This window comes from Acomys russatus, chromosome 3, assembly GCF_903995435.1.
Source record: "Acomys russatus chromosome 3, mAcoRus1.1, whole genome shotgun sequence".
In the NCBI taxonomy this organism is placed as follows: Eukaryota; Metazoa; Chordata; class Mammalia; order Rodentia; family Muridae; genus Acomys; species Acomys russatus.
Window position 1 is genome coordinate 16126344 of NC_067139.1, and position 19429 is coordinate 16145772.

At 41.8% G+C, this 19429-nt stretch overlaps 1 pseudogene; it reads left to right on the top strand.

Annotated features, from left to right (window-relative positions):
• LOC127186959 (60 kDa heat shock protein, mitochondrial-like) overlaps positions 1-18997 on the top strand; it is a 173659-nt pseudogene extending 154662 nt beyond the window's left edge.
• Positions 18998-19429: the final 432 nt, after the last annotated feature.

A 19429-nucleotide genomic window follows, 5' to 3' on the forward strand; every position in this document is an offset into this window, starting at 1 on the left:
CTGCCTATAACTCCTGTTCTAAGATATCCAACACCTCATACAGACATACATGTAGCCAAAAGACCAGTACACACAAAATAAAAATAAATAAATTGTTTTTAAAAAATCATGTTAGCTGGAAAGGCACACACCCACAATCACATTACTCAAAAGACTAAAAGGGAAAAATGTTGAGCCCAGGAGCTGAAGACAAGCCTAAGCAATATAGAGACCTTGTTACACACACACACACACACACACACACACACACAGACACCAAAGATATGTTATAAACTTTAAAAACATAAAATAAGAGAGGGCTGTTTGTATACTTCAGTAGTAGCACACACAAAACCATGCATGCCATGCCAAAACAACAAAATTGTGCATGTGCGTGTGTGTGTGTGTGCACATGCTTGTGTGTGCTCACATTGATATATACAATGAGGACTGTAGGTGTAGCCAAGTGAGTGTTGTACACACACAAAGCCCAGAACAGCTTTGTGCTGTTCGATCACTAGCACAGAACACACATGCTCTGACTTAGCCTTTTCTCTTCATTCAGACAGGGAGGGCCTCTGCATCTTGATCTTCACTGTCCTTCCAACATGATTTTTCTCTGAGCAGAACAGTGCTAAGTCTCCTGGCACAACAAAAGTCGTCTCAACCAGGCTGCTGGCCATTGTGTTGGCCGGCTCCTGCTGGACATGACCATTGAACCCATTAGAAAAATACAAGCACCCACCCCTGACCTCCAGCCCACATACCTTCACTCTGTTTTGCACACTAGCATATCGTCTCAAGAGACTGTGCCAAACACCTCCCTGAACCCACCATGGGTGCGGCATTTCCTTGACCTACCAGTCTGATGACCCTGTTTAAAGAAACTGCATTTGCTTTTAACGTGACTTACGTCTGGGAACCTAGACTTGAGCATGTGCCCTAGTGCCCTGCCTCTGGCAAATACTGGCTGACAGGCCCTGCTCAGCTTGTCAACTCTGCCACATAAGGGTTTGAAGAACACCAAATAACTTAAGGGTGGGGTTGTTTATAAATATATGGGGACCATGTGGTCTTGGGGCTCCAACTGCCCCAGAGCTTGGGTTGGTATGTTTTCCAGGAGCAAAGCAGCCTTCCCCAACCCTCACCCAACCTCAGGGTCCTGTGGAGCTCAGAGGAAGTAGAGGAGTGCTCCAGGCTACCCCCAACTTATCCATTCCATCCCCCAAGGAAAACTCTCTGAGGCCTCACTTGTTCCTTGAAAGCAGGTCCTAGTCTTCACCAGGAAGCATTATGTGGGGGATTCTCGGGGTTCACCGAACCATGGAACAAACTCATATGACACAAGGACCTCAGCACATTTACAACCCTATTCTATTGATTCCAGTGCATTCAGAGACTGGGTCCTGACTTCAGCCAATAGATGTGACCTTGTCAGCATCCTCTCCCCCTACCAGGAATGATATGACTCCTGGCTACATGCTGGCTATGTACAAACTGTCATGATCAGAAGGACATCTAAAACCATTACAAGCAAGCCTCTAATCCCTGCTTTGACCCCGAGGGGTTCCTTTTATGTAGTTTCAATGTCTTATTGCACAAATATTATTTTTGCCATCCTTCTTTAGTGTATGGGTGGGATCATCACCACAGAGACCATCTTAAATGTGTTTTAGGCTGTTGCTGATCTTTATCAAATCCTGCAGCAAGTAATTATGAGGAGTGGGACCATTATGAGTGGTGACTACTAAGAGGCATGCCACTGGTGAAATTCTTAAGGAAATTTCATCCCTTTCGGTAGGCCTGGGGCATATGTGAACATGGTTGCTCCTGAGGAGATGAAATGTCAGCTCCATGTGTTCAATCCAGCTGAATCAAAAACAAACAGTCTTGCATTCTATCAAACAATAGTTGAAGTTTGGAATGAATTCAGACAGCATCAAACATGGTGTGTTTGTTTGTTACTTGATCCATGCTAACAACATACAAATTCCCTGACTCTAACCCACTCCTCACTGCTTGAAGAGTCAAACTCTAAGAAGCTGATGGGTTTACTCAATGCTGACAACACTAAAATTCATTTTCTTTCATCAGAGATACGGGCTTTTCCAGGACAGGGATAGGAAAGAAAACTGGGACTGGATTCAGTTTTGGGTGTTCCCTATAGTGAAGTAGGGGTTCTTGGGATAACTGCTCAAGTGATCTGGGTTCTAGTTTCTTTGCCATGTTGCTTACAACCCCAAGGATGATGGAGAGTCAGAAATGATGCACACAGCATGAGTGGCATGAATGACTTATAGCTGCAACACCACAAAGCTGTTAGTTAAATATTCCAATAATAAGGACTCCGCAACATGTGTGTGCCATGCTCTGTTTGTTCAGCACAAAGGCTGGAACACTGTGGTCTCCATACCCGAGACCAAGTTTCACATAGGGGCGGCACCCACAGAAAACTACTAAACACTGATCAAAGGAAAAGAGTCCAAAACTGAGAGACCTAAGGAAGTCTGCTTGAGGAAAAAGAAAGTGATTGAACTTTGTAGTTGTCAGCATTTCCAGATTTGTATCACAGAACCCGTTCATCCAATGCGTGTGAACTGCCTACCTAAAGGCTGTTCTAGAGTGAGTGCATGCCAGCCCCTCCTGAGGTGGACAGGTAATCAGGGAGACAAATGAGTTAGAGCCTGAAGGGGCCTCCATACCAGAATTTGCCAATTCTGGACAAAAATATCAGAGTATTTTCTTATATAGAACTGAAGTTAACTAGAGGCCGTGACGGTCCATGCCTGTACTCCCAGCACTTGAGAATGAGGCAAAAGGATTTCACATTGGAGGCCATGCTGGTTTATGTAGGGAGACTCTGTCTTTAAAAGGGGAAAGAAAAAAAACTCAAGAGGCAAAATTAACTGCCATAGATAATATTAATCTTGGTGTACAAAAGAAAAGTAATAATTAGGAAGGAGGCCCAAAGCTGTGCTATGACACAGTTGATATATTTTGAGGACAGTATGCTAAGTGACACAAGCCAGTCAGAAAAATTACAAATGCTACTTGCCTGAACTCGTTTGAAGTGCCTCAAACTTCCACATGCATAGAGACAGAAAGCAGAGTGTGGCAGTCAGGGCCTGGGGTTGGGGTAGGGTACTAGTACTCGGTGAGCTCAGAGTTTCACTGCACAGGACAGAGAACTGAAGCTTGCAATCAGGAACACACAATGAACTCCACTCCCCTGGATTACGTGCTTTTAAAATATTAGAAAGCAAGTTTCATGTCCTATGGCTCAGCAGGTAAAGGCATTTGCTTCTGGGTCTGACTATCTGAGTTGGACTCCCAGAACCCACATGGTAGAAAGAAAGAAACAGCTCCCACAAGTTGCCCTCTGACCTCCACATGCTCACAAACATGCTCACACACACCAATTTAATTTAATTTTTAAAAAACAATTTAGCAGTTTATGGCAATGCTGCTGCAATCCCTGAGCAAGGAAGGAGAATTACCAGCTCAAGGTCAGCCTGAACTTCACAAAGAAACTCTATCCCAAAATAAAAAGGAATTTAAAAAGAAAACGGTTGTATCAGCTATTATAATCTAATTTTCCCTGTGTGTCACGGACACTTCTTATACACTGCCACCACAATGTCACAAAGTGTGTGTCCTTCCTATCCTGGCCTCTGAGCCACCATAAATGTCCTTTCTTAACCACCAGGGCTGGAGGTGTTTCCTGAGATGGCAGGCTTTGAGGCAATGGTGTCTCTTCTCTCAGGCATTAGCACTCCTGATAGGTGACGCTGCCAGGAGGCATTTCAAAAAACTCAACACACAAAACTGATCCCAAGGGCCCTCAGCAGCAGGGCTCTGGCCAGACATTTGACAAAGGCTCCCCTTGGCTGGTACTCTTGCACAATCCCTGTTCTACAAACTGTTTTCTTAAAGTATCTCTGCCCATAAATGCAGCACAAACAACTTGCCCATGAGTCATAGGACCTGAACACACGCTAAGTCCACGTAATAATCTTTATGTAGTTTGTTTCTTAGTCATTGTCTGGCCTATTAGGCAAATATGCAGAGTGCATTTCTTTGAAAATAATCAGGGCCTCCATAGAAACTACGGCTGTAAATAGACCAAGCAGTAAAGAGTTGCACAGTGAGTTTAACTGAAAGAATTTTTTAAAGATAAGGGCAAGTTTGCAGTCCCTGGGATCAAGAAGCTTCCAAGTCTAGCTGGAATTAACTGTCTTTTACGACTTAGCTGAGCACTTGCGACAAACACTGAAGTCTCTGGCTGAGGTCAACATTGCATAGAATAAAAAGCTATAATTCCAAGTTGAAAGAGCACAGAGTTCAACTTTCTGGCTTCCTTTGGCAAGCTTGAGCACAGCCACCCCCACTGTCATAGGAATAAACGGCTATCTCCAGCAAAGAGACCCCCAAGAAAGGCACAGCAGCTACTATTATCACATGCAGTACACATCGGGGCCTGCTCCTTGCTTACAAGCTATGGGAACAAAGCTAGTGTGGCTTCCATTTCTCCTTTCACAGATGTCTGTTTATATGATGGGTTTGACAACGTTTCTATCTTCCACTAGTGTGAGTGTGACCCTTGCACCCACTTTCCTCACTTTCAGTGCAGTGTTCAAGCACTTACTGTAAAATATAAAACTCAGTGCCTCTCTGTAAAATGGCACGTTGAGATTTTGCCCAACTATCAGCTAGTGTAAACCTTGGAGGTTGGCAGGCTAAGCAGTGTCAAAGCCATAGATGGGAGTTCTAGTTAACTGACTTCAGCTTTCGATATTTTCAACTTACTAGGGGTTTGTTAAGTTAGAGAATTAGTATATAAGATAGAAAGAGAGCCAGCTATGGTGCTGCATGCCTGCAGCTGTACAATTGCAATTCCAGCACTGGGGAGGCTGCAGCAGGAGAATACGGATTTTTAAAGTCAGCCTGAGCTACACAGTCAGAACTTGTCTCAGAAAAACGGACATTTTAGAAAGAGAGAGTTTTAGTGGAATTCCATTGGAAATTTCAAGAAAAGCTTGAGGGAGACAGATAATGTTGCCTACAAGGTATGTTCACATTTTCATACCCTCACACTCATCTTTGACACACACACACACACACACATATGCTTATACACACTCACACACTCACACATTCAAACATATCACTCAAAGACATATTCTTATATACACTCTCATGCACTCCTCCCAAAAGTACACAGACTAACATTTATACACTCACACACTATACAGATATACACCCAGAGATTCATGCTCTGATGAATATGTGATTTCAAACACATATCACATTTACACACACACACACACACACCCTCATCTGTCCTGCCAGGCAGGCTGGGAAACAGACATCAGCATCTATGTCCCATCTGAGTCCATGACAGACACCATCCCTGACTGTGACATTCCTTCCCTTTCCTAGTCCAAATTCCCTTCAGGCAGCACCTACCATCTATCTCCTCACCTGATATGAAACCTCTATGCTCTCCTTATCATTTTGCCTTTCTTCTTGAACCTAGATTTTAAGAGATTAAATGAAACACAAGTAAAGTCATACAGTGGAATGTGATTCAGTTTTATAAATCTATCATAGACAAAAGACATTAATATGAAGGACAGGCTATATAGGATGCGTCTTCAGTGTCATCACGGTTATTCCAGTGGAAAACTATTCCATGATGGCATTAACCTTCATGCCATCACCCCAAAGTGTGCGTGAGACAGGAATGAGACTGGAAGTTCTGATATGGGACAGAGTTTCAAACATACAGAGGCTCAATGGGATAGGGTTAGGGGTAAGTTTAGGGGTATGGTTAGGGTTAGGGTTGGTACTAGGGCTAATGTTAAGGTTAGTGCTAGTGCTAGAGTTAGGTTTAGGGTTAGGGTTACAGTTAGGGTTAGGGTTATGTACACATACAGAGTGTATATAAAAATATCTCTATATGTCTAACACCCAAGGCTCTCAGTCTTCTCTCAGGGCTCCCTGCACCCCGTAAACCCTGTCTTTGACATTTGATAGGCAACATGGTTAAAGACCCAGGGAGGACACAAATGCCAAAGGAAATCAAACCTCCCAACAAACTCTTTAAGTACCATTAGCTACAACTCCCCTTTGCTACTGCAACACAGTCCAAAGTTATGCTGGTTGTGGAACTATCATCTTCCTCTTAGCAGGGCCCTGCAATGACTAGGATAGAGATAAGGAGCAGTGGCCCCCGGCCACATCAACATATTTAAGGAGACCAGAGGTAGAGGAGATTGCATGACTCTGGGTCATGCCCCACTCCTGAGTATTTGTCTCACTTCACAGATATTCCTATATTTGCCCCCAAGAGTCCCCTAATGAAAACCTAGGTCTTCCTATGTCTCTTCTAGTCCCACACTTGAGTAAATGCACCTCACATTTTAATGAGATTAGTATCAAGAAACAGGTAGATATTAGATGGAAGTATGCTAATTGAAAATGAAATTGAGGAAGATATGGTACTATCCTCCCAGGTGTCTGCTTACTGTACCCTAGCCTTCTCTTTCTGGAAAGTCATTGGTTCCTCTCATCCTTCCAGATTATGGTGGCTCAAGGGAACCTTTGAGTGAACCTTCTTTTCATCATCTGGGCTCCCTCCGAACCACTGGTGTAGCACTGGCCACACCACTCAGTAGATGCTGCTTGGTCAACTTACTGCCCTGGAATTGGAGTTCTGTGAAAGAGGAATGTTCTTCATCTTCACTCTTCCTACTCAGTGTCCCATGTGCTAGGCGATGGGAGAATGGCACCAAACATGGACCCAAACCCATCTACCAATGGGTACATGATGAGTGTCTGACCTCAGGCCCCAATCCAAGGGAGAGAAAGGTGTGAGAACATCCCTGCTTTCTCCTAAGCAGCTTATGATTTGTTGTGAAAAACAAAACAGATACATGAGATATGGTATCAGGCAAGAAAGGACACATCTGGATGGTGAATTGATTACAGATAAATTATAAGGCAACCCCAAAAGAAGGTAGGGTGGTTGGTTAAAAAAAGCCATAGAATACAGGAAAAGATCTCTCGGATTGGGGGCTGTAAAAGGGCAGGCTTTGATGGAGAGAGAAGGGTTAGAAAAGCAACACGGACTGGGAGGCAGCAGACATGGGGATTGTAACTTGTCCGTTTTGTGTAGCTGTCACAGGGTACTTGATATTGGAGAAGAGGTAAAGAAAAGTATTTCTATTTGGCTCACAATTCTAGTGGCTTAAGGATCCAAACTGTATGGCCATCCTAGTGGGGGCCTCTTAGCTGTAACATGATGTGGTAAAGACAGAATAACTGAACATGTTCTCCTCCAGAGTTTATGAACCACTGTGTGATGCAGAATTGAGTTGTGTACACGTCTTTACTGTTGCACTTACTTCTTACTAGTTTAAGATTCACAAACATGCCATCTAACATTCCTAGGAGAACTGTATTCCAACGGGCAGTAGGAACCCATTCACCAACATTTGCCACCTTCCGTACCCATCTGTGAGAAGGGATAGAATTTTTTCACTTCATCATCTGTATGATGCTTGCATGCTAGCCCATCTCTGGCTGGACTCTGCCCCCAGCTACAAAATTTGTCTTTCAAAATATCAGCATATCAAAGAGATCTCTCCATGCCTATGTCTATCAGTTACACTGCTCACAGTGGCTACAATATCAAAGCAACCTACATGGCTCTTAGTTGACAAATAAAGAGACTATAGAATAACATAGGAATAGTATTCGGCCATAAAAAACAATTACGCCCTATAATTCTTAGGATCAGGATGGACCTGGGAGATATAGGATGTGATGGCTAATCCCAGTTGTGGACTTGACAGGAAGTAGCTAAAACCCTAGCAAGTGAGCACACCTGTGAGAAACTTTGTTTGGATTATTGAGGTAGAAGACCCACCCTAAATCCAGATCATTTGAGGTCAGAAGATCCACCCTAAATCTGGACCACGCCTTCTAGTGGCAACCCACATAAAAGACCAAGAATAAAGGAAGCTTGTGCTTTTCTTCTGCCTGCCTTCCCTCCCACAGGCATGTCTATCCTGACCCATTTCCACTCTGATGTTAGAATCCACTTCTTTGGCTTGCTGATGAAGACTGAAGGCTGGCAGCTCTCTAGGACCGCCTTGGGACTCCAGCACCTGACTGGGACTAAATGAAGGGAGTCTTAACCTTTCTGTCAGGAGGCAGCCCTTGTTAGTCCACCTGGACCCATCGTGTAAGCCTAATAAATCTAGTAAATCCCTTGCATATATGCAATATATATTATATTCACTGTATACATACATACGTAAGCTCATCCTACCAGTTCTGTTCCTTAGAGAGCCCTGACTAATACATTCTTAAGTGAAAAGCATTGCATGTTCTCTCTCGTACCCAAATGCTTTAAATATATATGAGTAAAATAAAGACTGCTAGAAGCTGAGGGTGGTTAGGAAGATAGAGGGAACCGGTTGGATGACAGGTGCCAGAAAGCACAGTTACACTGGAGGGATGAGGTCCTCCGATGCGGCATGGATGGGGTGGCTGTACTTCACAATAGCCTAGTATTGCTCAAAGAGAGGAGCTTGGGGCTCCCAAAGAATGATAAAGGAAGGAATATCATTGCCCCATCACATCCATGTACCGAAATATAATGCTTTCTCACGTACAATTATTTTGTGTTAAAACATTCAAACCACTCAAGAGCTCTTTTAACTTCATCCTCATATACTAATATGGCACATACAGTCTGCTCTTCTAGCAGCCCACATCATCACCCTGTCAATCTCAAGAAGCAAAAAGGACCCCCGACGCCTCTTTTGTGGGTGCCACCATCTCTTGATTGCTCTGCTCACAAGCTGCAGAGTTTGAGAATTTCCCAACAGGGTGAAACCTCAGAAATTGTGGGGTGGATTAGAACACGTTTTAACGGCACTGTTTATATAGCAATGGGAAGGAAACTAAATCCCCCTAGGCTGGACATCGCTAAGCATCTCAGACAGTGCAACTCATCTTCGGTTTTCTTCACTGTTCTGCACTCAGAGAGCTTGCACCTGAGCACAAATTTGTTCTTGCAAGCCAGTTGCACCTGCAGGGGCTAATTAGAGGGGCATGGATCCAGCCATGCTGGCAATTAGGCAATTCCTCTGGGCAATTTCTTTCCTAAGAACAATGCTCACTTTTTGACAGCACTGCCCATTTCAAGTGGTTTGCTGGCATAGTGCAGCTGCCAGCTTCAGCATCTTGCACAGTCTATTTGTCGCATGGTAGACCAAGCAGACAGCCAGGACAGAGGCTTTGCCTAAGGTTGCTCCCTAGAAAAGTGACTTGGGAGAAATGGTGTGACCTAAACCTTCGGACAGCAGCATCTCCCTTCTGGGCCTGAAGCCAGCTTCAGCACCCAGTGTTTCAGGAAGCTAGGTAAGCTCTTTCCTCATCAGCCTTAATCGACTTCATCTGATCATCTTCCACTGGCCCCACCTTCTGAGGAGTCTGCTGTGCTCCAGCTACACACTTCTGTGCTATCCCCTGTCTATGACATATTCAAGGGGCCACCAAGTGCTGTGGCCAGCTGTCTTTCTTTTCATCATTCCTGAACACACACACACACACACACATACACACACACTGTAGGAATAGTTAACTGGATGACCAAGGACTAGAAAAACAATTGAACATGACACAAAAAAAAAAAAAAAAAAAAAAAAAAAAAGTTTGGCTGAGGTCAATGGGAGCTGCCAAACAATGGCTTACACCCTCCCCTCCCTACCAGAAACCTGCATGTCCTCGGAGGGAAGAGCTGCAGTAGAGCTCTGAGCCTGGGAGAGCAGAGTTGCAATGCTCTCCTCTGGGCAGTGGAAAGGGGCGAAGGCAGCTGCTTCACAGGACGCTCCTAAGGTCAGTGGGAGCCTCTGCTAAAGGATTACCCCTCTCCCCTCACCAACGCAGCACTGCCAAGCCATCAAGGAGAAAACTGAGAAGGCTACTGCTCCACTCAGCACAACCCTGCTAGAAACTCAATCAACAGGTAACTGCTCTAAACTCCACATTCATATCTAGCTCAATAGGTTTGAGCCAGAGTTGCATATGGTGCCTACCCAAGCAGCAGAGTCTGCTACAGAAAATATCACAGGAAGGACCCATCCCACTCATCCCACCAAGGAACAGATATTAGTCAATTTGATTTTTTTAAAAAATCTATGGAAATTAGTATGGTGGTTTGTTAGGAAGATGGGAATAGATCCATGTCAAGATCCAGCTATCCCACATTTGCTCAACCATGTTCATTGTCTCTCTATTCAGAATAGCCGAAACTTGGAAATGACCTAAATGTCCCTCAATGGAAGAATAGATAAAGAAAATGTGATACAGCTTACACAATGGGACACTAGTTCGGCCATTTAAAAAAACAGGGCGTGGGGAAAATCATGAAATTCACATGTAAATGGGAGGAATTAAGGGGGGAAGTCATACTGAGAGAGGCAACCCAGACTCCAAAAGATAAACAATGTATATATTCTCTTACATGTGGTTTTAGCTGTTAAGTTAATGATAATTGAGCTAAATCTACAGAACCATGGAGGTTGCGGGGGGTGGGGGGGAGGGAGTAAGGGGCAGGGTGGGAGGCACCGAGAGACCTCCCTAGAAAAGGAAAATAGAATAGATAGTTATGGGCGCGTGGGAAGGAATGAAACGTGAGGATCAAATAAAGAGGGGGAAGGCATAGGGGGGTGAGGGAGGGAATACAGAGAGACAAAGCTGAAATTAAGGACCATTTGAAGAGAAGGATGAAAACCTAATACAATAGAAGCTTCCTAAGAATATACACATGTATGTAAGCAATCTAAATGAAGTTGCCAAAGAACGGAGGAGACAGACTCCCAACTGGTCGTCCTTTGTCACCAAATGAATCAATCTTTCAGTACTTGTATTAGGTTTTATCTCATTGAGTTGTTGGCCAAAGATGTCCCATGAGATTCCCAAACAACCCAGGCTGTTGCCAAAACTGTAGATTGCTCTCAACAAACTAACAGCAAGGCCCCGTTGCTGAAGATGACACCTACACAACTCACTGACCGTGGAGAATTTTAGCTAGTACCTACACAGAGCCTTTACGCCTGTGTGCTAGTGTCTTTGGTACAGGAAGGCACTCTGCGTGCTACCAAAGGAGCCCTGTAAACACAAACCCTTTGATCTGCAATGCTTTCCTGCCCGTAAGATAAGCTAGAGCAATGAGACACTGGAACACTTACGCCTAAATGGGATGGTTTGATCGATCCCCACCCCCACCTCTCCACCCCCCCATCCCCCCACCCCCGTCTCAGGGCTCAGAGAATTGTTCAATTCATTTCACGCAATGGTGTTTGTTTCTCTTAGCGTACTTCTTAACCCAGCTATCTCACAAATAATTGAGACTCTTTTATAATGCAAGGCTTCACAGCACAGTCTGAGCAGGTTAAGTCTGTTTTTAACCCTCTGTGCTATGTTGTCTTACTCCCAGCAAACATCCCAGAGATACTTGCACTTTTGTAGCTTTCCTCAGCTCCAGTTCCTTCCTCCTCAACTTCCTTTGCCGTCCCCGCCCCCCTTCCCTCCTCCTATTAACTCCTCCTCCCCTAGCTGGCAGGAAGTCCGGCCCTATTCTCTCCCCTGCTCATCAATTGGCTGTAAGCTGCTTTATTGACATGACAGAGGGACAATTGGGGAGCAGAGTTTACACACCATTTTGACAGAAAATCGGAATTTAAACTACACAATAACCTTATGCCCACACTGAACCCCAAAAAGAGGAGGCGCGAAGAGTATGAGAGCCAGAGAGGATGGAGGACATCGAGGCAAGGCTCTCTAAATCCGCCTGGTCAATGCACAAATAAAGCTCACAGAGCCTGAGGCAAGCAGTTTGGAGTTCTAGAGCTGAGGAAATAAGTGGACACACATCCTCATCCTACCCCAGAAGCAACCTCCAATTGTTAAGCACAAGCAAATGAAAATTTAGTTTTCTCCAAGCAAGTCTTACGGAGGAAACACACTACAGGCTGCGTGCTCAGCAGTAGATGAGCATCAGTAAAGGAACTCTATGGTATCTTTAGAGGTTCCTTGTCCCTGGGCTTTTTCTTTCTTCTTCTTCTTTTTTATTTTGTTTTATTTTCTATCTATTTTTCTTCTTTCTTTTTAACCTACAGGTCGTCTGCGTATAGGTTATGGCTTCCAGCTTAGAATTTCTATGGGATTCCTGAGGGTGTAAACAAGTGAACCTCACTGCCCTGTGCCTTCTCTTCTGTTCTTTTCCTTCTGCTTGTTTGTCTTGTCCAATTCCGATGTGTTAGTTTTTGTTTATCTTATTATATTTTGTCTTACTTTATTATTATTATTATTATGCCTTAGATGTCTGTTTTCTAACTAGAAACAAAAAGGGAGTGGATCCGGATAGGGAGGGACTGGGAGGAGTACAGGAAGGATAAAGTGTAAACAGGGTGTATTAATGAGAGGAAAAATCTATTTTAAATAAAATAAAAAGATCTAATGTATGTTCATCACACTTGGGGCTTTATTATTCTTAATGCTTTTACTTTTTTTTTCTGATTTCTGGTTTTAATCCTCACCTTTGCACAACCGTAATTACTTTATGTTTGCTTGTATGTTGCTGGCTTAGACTGGGTTAGGCTAAATAATCTTTCTGCTTCTCCACCCAGTCTACTATTGTGTATTCTCTACAGTTTTTTCTATGTGCAACCTGGATACTTTTTCTCTCATTCTTACCTCTTTCTCTCTTCCCTATATCTTCATTTTTTGTTTAAGTTTGATCTCTCAAAACTAAAGTTCTCTAAACTTTGTGGATCATAGCAGTTTCTCAACTTCCTGTCCAATGTATTTCCCCACTCCGATTATTTTCTCAAAACCTATTAAAACATTAGTAGTCCCTATGTTTACCCAGCTACATCTCCTCCAGCCTTAGTCTTGGTAACTAATATCATGGTTACACTGTATTATCTTTGTTCATTGGTCCTTCAGTGGGTCTTGGAGATAAACAAACCGCTCTTTTGGGTGGGCTAGTGTGTTATATGCACAGTGGGCCTACCCAGCAGCTGCAGTGGCTTCTGTCCTTAGGATTCAATGTCAAGAGTAAGAAAGGAGTTGTACCAGCCTCCCTGAGCATATACTTTGAGGGTTTAATCTTCTGAATTATTCACCTCAACTTTACCATAATATACCCCTACTAGAACATTGCCAATACTTCAACTGAAAGAATATATACTCTAAAATAGTATACCAGGTGAATCAATCTCAATGCAATAATATAAGAAAGATAAAACTCTAGACATTATTACCTCTGTACCAGTTGTACAGTCATGAGTCTTAATTGGAGTTAATTAAATGAATTTCAGACAAGAAATTTGGAAGAATGGATACAAGAGTATGAATGAATGGATTCAAAGAAATAAATAGCTAAATGAAATAAAGTAAGTACAGGCCAGGAAACAGAAATCCTATAAAATGAAGTACTGAGAAAAATATAATATTAAATTTTATAAACTCAGTAAGTAAAAAGGAGAGGGACAAGGTTAGTAGAAATCTTACCAGTAAATGGGTCCATCACTGGAAGACAGATTATCAGGGATGAAAGACAAAGTAGATAAAATAAAATATTCAGACACTGACAAAAATAAAAATAAGAAAAATATGAGCCTCATTAGTAGATCATATGGAAGACAGACTATCAGGGGCAAAAGACAAGGCAAATGAAATAAAATATTTAGACACTAAAAAATAAAAATAAAAATAATTAGAAAATATGAACAGAGCTTGCAAGCTCTATTTGGTGTCATGAATATATAAAATATACATTAGCAATGGAATAAACATCACTTATAAGTCATGGGGATGGAAAGAAGAGAGAACATTAGACTAAAATGTAAGTAATATATCCAATAGAATCATAACAGAAAATTTCCACAAACCTACAGCTCTGATGACCTTCTGGACTCAGGAGGACAAGTCCAGAAAAGAACTTCTGTACCATACTGTAGTTAAAACAATAAACATAGAGAACAAAGAAAGTACTGACTGCTGTAGGATAGAAGCACCAAGCCACACAAAGGCAAGCCCATTATAATTACAGTGAAATCCTCACCAGGTCCAAAAGCCGACACAGCATGGAATGACGTGTTCCAAACACGGACATACAGTGCCACAGGTGCATCCAGCGAAACTATCCGTGATACGCAGGAGAAAGAAACTTACCATGATTTTTAAAAGATGAAGAACTTCGTGACCACTAAACCAGCATCGCAGAAGGTTCTTAAATCTTTCAAACTGAACGAAAAGAAACACAACCAGGAAAAACTAACCCATGCTAAAAGAGTAGTTAAGGAGTAGGAAAGAGAAGACACAAAATACTATAAAATAACAGGCAGGAACTAGTACATACCATTCAATAATAACTTTGAATATTAGTGCACTACGTATCCCAATAAAGGAAAGAGGTTGGCAGAGTGGATTAAATTACAAAATCCGCCTATTTTTATTTTACCCAAGAAATGCACCTTATCATCACTGACAATCACAACCTTAGAGCAAAGGATGGCTAAAGGTTTTCCAAGTTAATGCAATGAAAAGGCAAAATTACACCACTGTCTAAACATCCAACAAAACAGGCATCAACAAAAATTAGAAAGATAAAGGTGATCACTTCATACTGATTAAATTAATATCCCATCAAGTGGATATACAAATCTAAGTATATATAAATATATGCAAGCTCTAGGGCAGGTAATTTTCTAAAACAAATAATACTGGCTGTAAAGACATACATTAACCTTAACACAATAATACTGGATGATTTTAGAACTATACTCTCATCAATAGACAGGTCATCCTAACAAATAAACAGAAACATTAGAGATAAATGAAATCACAGATGAAATGAACCTAAAAGGCATCTATAGAACATTCCATGTAAACACTATAGAATGCAAGTTCCTCTCAGCAGCTTATGGTACTTTCTTTAAATTACATTATATAATAGAGTACAAAAACTCAATAAATGTCAAACAAGTGAAATAATTTATTGTATTCTATTTGGACTCATGGAATAAAGCTAGAAATCAACAAGAAAAACTGTAGACTATATACCAACTCATGAGAAAAAAAAGAAGAAGAAGAAGACACTATTGTATAATAAATGTGTTATAAAAATAAGCAGGAAGAATTTTAATTCCTAGAACTGAATAAAAATGAAAACACAACATACCAAAACCTGTGGAATACAATGAGAGCAGTACTAAGAAGGAAGTCACAGCTACAAACATCTACATATAAATACCATAATGCTGAACCTTTGAGCCCTCTAAAAACAAAAGCAAATCAAACTCAAAATCAGTAGCCAAAAAACAAACAGTTAAAATCAGGTCAGAAAAGAATGCAACTGCCATAGTTAGGGTTACTACTGCTGTGATGAAACACCATGACCAAAAACAACTTGGGAAGGAAAGCGTTTATTTGGATTACATAATCTGAGTCAAGGTCCACTGAGGCAAACCAAGGCAGGAACTCAAACTGGGAGGGAACCTAGAGGCCAGAACTGATGCAGAAGCCATGAAGAAGGGTTGCTCATGGGCTTGCGCCACATAGCTTGCTCAGTCTGCTTTTTTTTTTTTTTTTTTTTTTTTTTATTAATTTATTCTTGTTACATCTCAATGTTTATCCCATCCCTTGTATCCTCCCATTCTTCCCTCCATCCCATTTTCCCATTATTCCCCTCCTCTATGACTGTTCCTGAGGGGGATTTCCTCCCCCTGTATATGCTCATAGGGTATCAAGTCTCTTCTCGGTAACCTGCTGTCCTTCCTCTGAGTGCCACCAGGTCTCCCCCTCCAGGGGACATGGTCAAATGTGAGCCACCAGAGTACGTGAGAAAGTCATATCCCACTCTCCACTCAACTGTGGAGAATGTTCTGACCATTGGCTAGATCTGGGTAGGGGTTTAAAGGTTACCGCCTATATTGTCCTTGGCTGGTGCCTTAGTTTGAGCAGGACCCCTGGGCCCAAATCTGCCTATCATAATGTTCTACTTGTAGGTTTCTAGGACCCTCTGGATCCTTCTACTTTGCTATTCTTCCTTGCTTCTCTCATTTAGAGTCCCAATAGGATGTCCTCCCCTCTGTCCCAGTTTCCTGGTAAGTGAAGGCTTTCGTGGGACATGCCCCTTGGGCTAGTATGCAGATATAATTGAGTATATCATAATGAGTGAGTTAACCCAGAAGCAGAAAGACTCAGTCTGCTTTCTTATAGGATCCAGGACCACCAGCCCAGGGATGGCACCGCTCACAATGGGCTGGCCCCTCCCCCACCAGTCACTAATTAAGAAAATGCCCTACCTCAATTGAAGTTTCTTCTCCCCAAATGACTCTAGCTTGTGTCAAGTTAACATAAAATTACCCAGCACAGAATTTAAAATGTTAAAACTACTAAGAAAAGGTAAACAGCAGGCATTGAGTTGGCTTACAGGGTAAAAGTGGGTGTCATGCAAATCTGACTACCTGTGTTAGATCCCTGAAGGTCACAATAGAAGAAAACAGTGACTCCTGATCTCTACACACACACAAACACAGACACATACACACACATACATGCACACACACACACACACACACACACACACAGAGGGGGGGGGAACTCCCACACCCACATATATACACAATAAGAACCATAAGACACATTTTACAAGATTTTTTAAATAAAAAGATCAAATCAACAAACTCTTAGTGAAAGTAGCTAAAAAAAGAAGAGAGAAGACCAGAATTAATAAAACTAGTGATGAGAAGGGAGATGTTATAACAGATGCCAATGAAATTTGGAAAAATCATTAGGAAATACCTTGAAATCCACCAAGTTAAAAAATAGAAAATAGAAAAATAAATAAAACCAGAAAATTAAAAAATTAAATAAAAAAATAAAAGAAAATATAAAATAAGTACATTGAATCTATAGACTCACATGAAGCACCAACATTAAATCAAGATGAGAGAAACAATTTAAAGAGAACAGCAACAAGTAATGAAATTGAAGCAGTAACAAAAACAAAGTCTCCCAACCAAAAACATCACACCCTGGGGAGATAGCTCAGTGAGTAAATCACTTGCCCAGCAAACATGAAGACCAGAGCTTGGTTCTCCATATCACACATAAATGTCAGGTGAACGTGGTAGCTTGTTGGGCTCAGAAAGCAGAGACTAGCCACATCTGCCAGCTCTGGGTTTAATTGACAAATGGTGCCTCAATGAATAAGATATAAGAGTGACAGAGGGTCCTCATTGTGTGTTCTCCTGCCACTGCCTGGCAGTCCTTTGCCAGATGAGATTAGTGTCCCAAGCACTGCCTCCTCATCTCACAGGGATCTATGTCAAAAGTGTGTGCAGATGCTTGAGCCTTAACTCTCCCAGGTGTAGACTATAGACCGTTTAACTGACGCTGTAGTTGTTACAATGAGGCCAAAGGGAAGAACAGTATTATTGAACAGAGTTTGGGAAGTTCCAAAGTAACAAAAGGCTGTTACAAGGTCACTGTTGCAAAGCCAATTGATTTAAAGGATAAATACAAAAATATTAGAGCTAAATTTTTCAATAGGTTGCCAATAACACAAATGTAGAGGCTGGGGATGACACTCTAGCGGCTACTGTTCTAGCGTGTTTTATTGCCAAGGAGAGCTTTGAGATCAGCAAAGATGATAATCAAGTAGAAATCTGGAGAGGTGTGATGCTCTGTTGATGTCATAACTGCTGAACTTAAAAACAAAGCAATCTAAACTGTGACAACACCTTTAAAAAATCTCTCAGGTTTCTATGATTTGTGCAAATAGAGACAAAGACATTGGAAACATCATTTCTGATGCAATGAAAAAGATTGAAAGAAAGAGTGTCATCACAGTGGAGGACTGGACAACCTTAAATGATTACATGAAATTATTGAAGGTATGGCATTTGTTAAAGGACATATTTCCTCATGTTTTATTATCACATCAAAAGGTCCAAAATGTGAGTTCCAAAATGCCTTTTTTTTTTGTTGAGTGAAAGGAAAATATCTAGTGTCCAGTCAATTGTACTTGCTGCTGAGTTTGTCAATGCTCATCAGAAGCCCTTGGTCATAATTGCTGCAAACGCTGATGGAGAAGCTCTAAGCACAGTGGTGTTGAACAAGCTAAAAGCTGGTCTTCAGGTTGTAGCTGTCAAAGCTATAGGATTTAGGGACAATAGGAAGAACCAGCCTGAAGATACGGCTGTTGTTACTGGTGCTGTGGTAGTTGGAGAAGGAGGGCGAACTTTAAATCCTGAAGATGTTCAATCTCATGACTTAGGAAAAGTTGGACAGGTCATTGTCACCAAAGATGACGTCATGCTTCTGAAAGAAAAAGGTGACGAAGCTCACAATGAAATCACTGAGCAGCTAGACATCACAACTAGTGAGTGTGAAAAGGAAAAGCTGAATGAGCAACTGGCTAACCTTTCTGATGGAGTAGCTGGACTGAAGGTTGAGGGGACAAGTGATGCTGAAATGAAGAAGGAGAAAAACAAGAGTTATCAGGTGCTCTCAATTCTATGACAGCAGCTGTTGAAGAAGATGTTGTTCTAGGAAGGGTTATTCTCTGCATCAGTGCATCCCACCTGCTAATGGAGATCAGAAAATAGGTATAGAAATGATTAAAGGAGCACTCAGAATTCCAGCAGTGACTATTGCTGAGAATGCAGCTGTTGGAAGATCTTTGATAGCTGAGAAAATTCTGCAGAATTTCTCAGAGGTTGGTTATAATGCTATGCTTGGAGATTTTGTGAACATGGAAAAGGGAGTGATTGATCCAACAAAGGTTGTAAGAGCTGCTTTACTGCCTGCTGCTGGGGTGGCCTTCGTGCTAACTATAGCGGAAGCTGTAGTGACAGAAATTCCTGAGAAGGACCCTGGAATGAGCAACATGGGTAGAGTGGGAGGGGGTGTGGCAGGTGGTATGTTCTAACTCCTAGAAATATTGGTTTGCTATTATCAATGAACTGTTGACAGGAAGCTCAAGGAAGGTTCTTCTTCTGTAACTTCAGGGAAAGCACCTGAAAAAAAAATTACTGAAGAGAAGGCTGACTGATCACATCAGTTATTGGTTCCCATTGACAACATATAATGGTTTACTGCTGCCACTGTCCATGCCTAGAGATGATTTATTTTGTATTTTTTGAATAAAGACATTTGTACATTTCTGATACTGAGTGCAAGAGCCATGTACTAGTGTCCTTCTTTCAACTTAAATCGCCAAGACATTTCTACTATTAACACACAAAATTAGTAGCTTTCTTATATACCAATAACAAACGTGCTGAGAAAGAAGTCAGAAAAACAATTCCATTCACAATTTCAAAAATATCTAAGAATAAAGGTAGTCAAGGAAGCCAAAGAC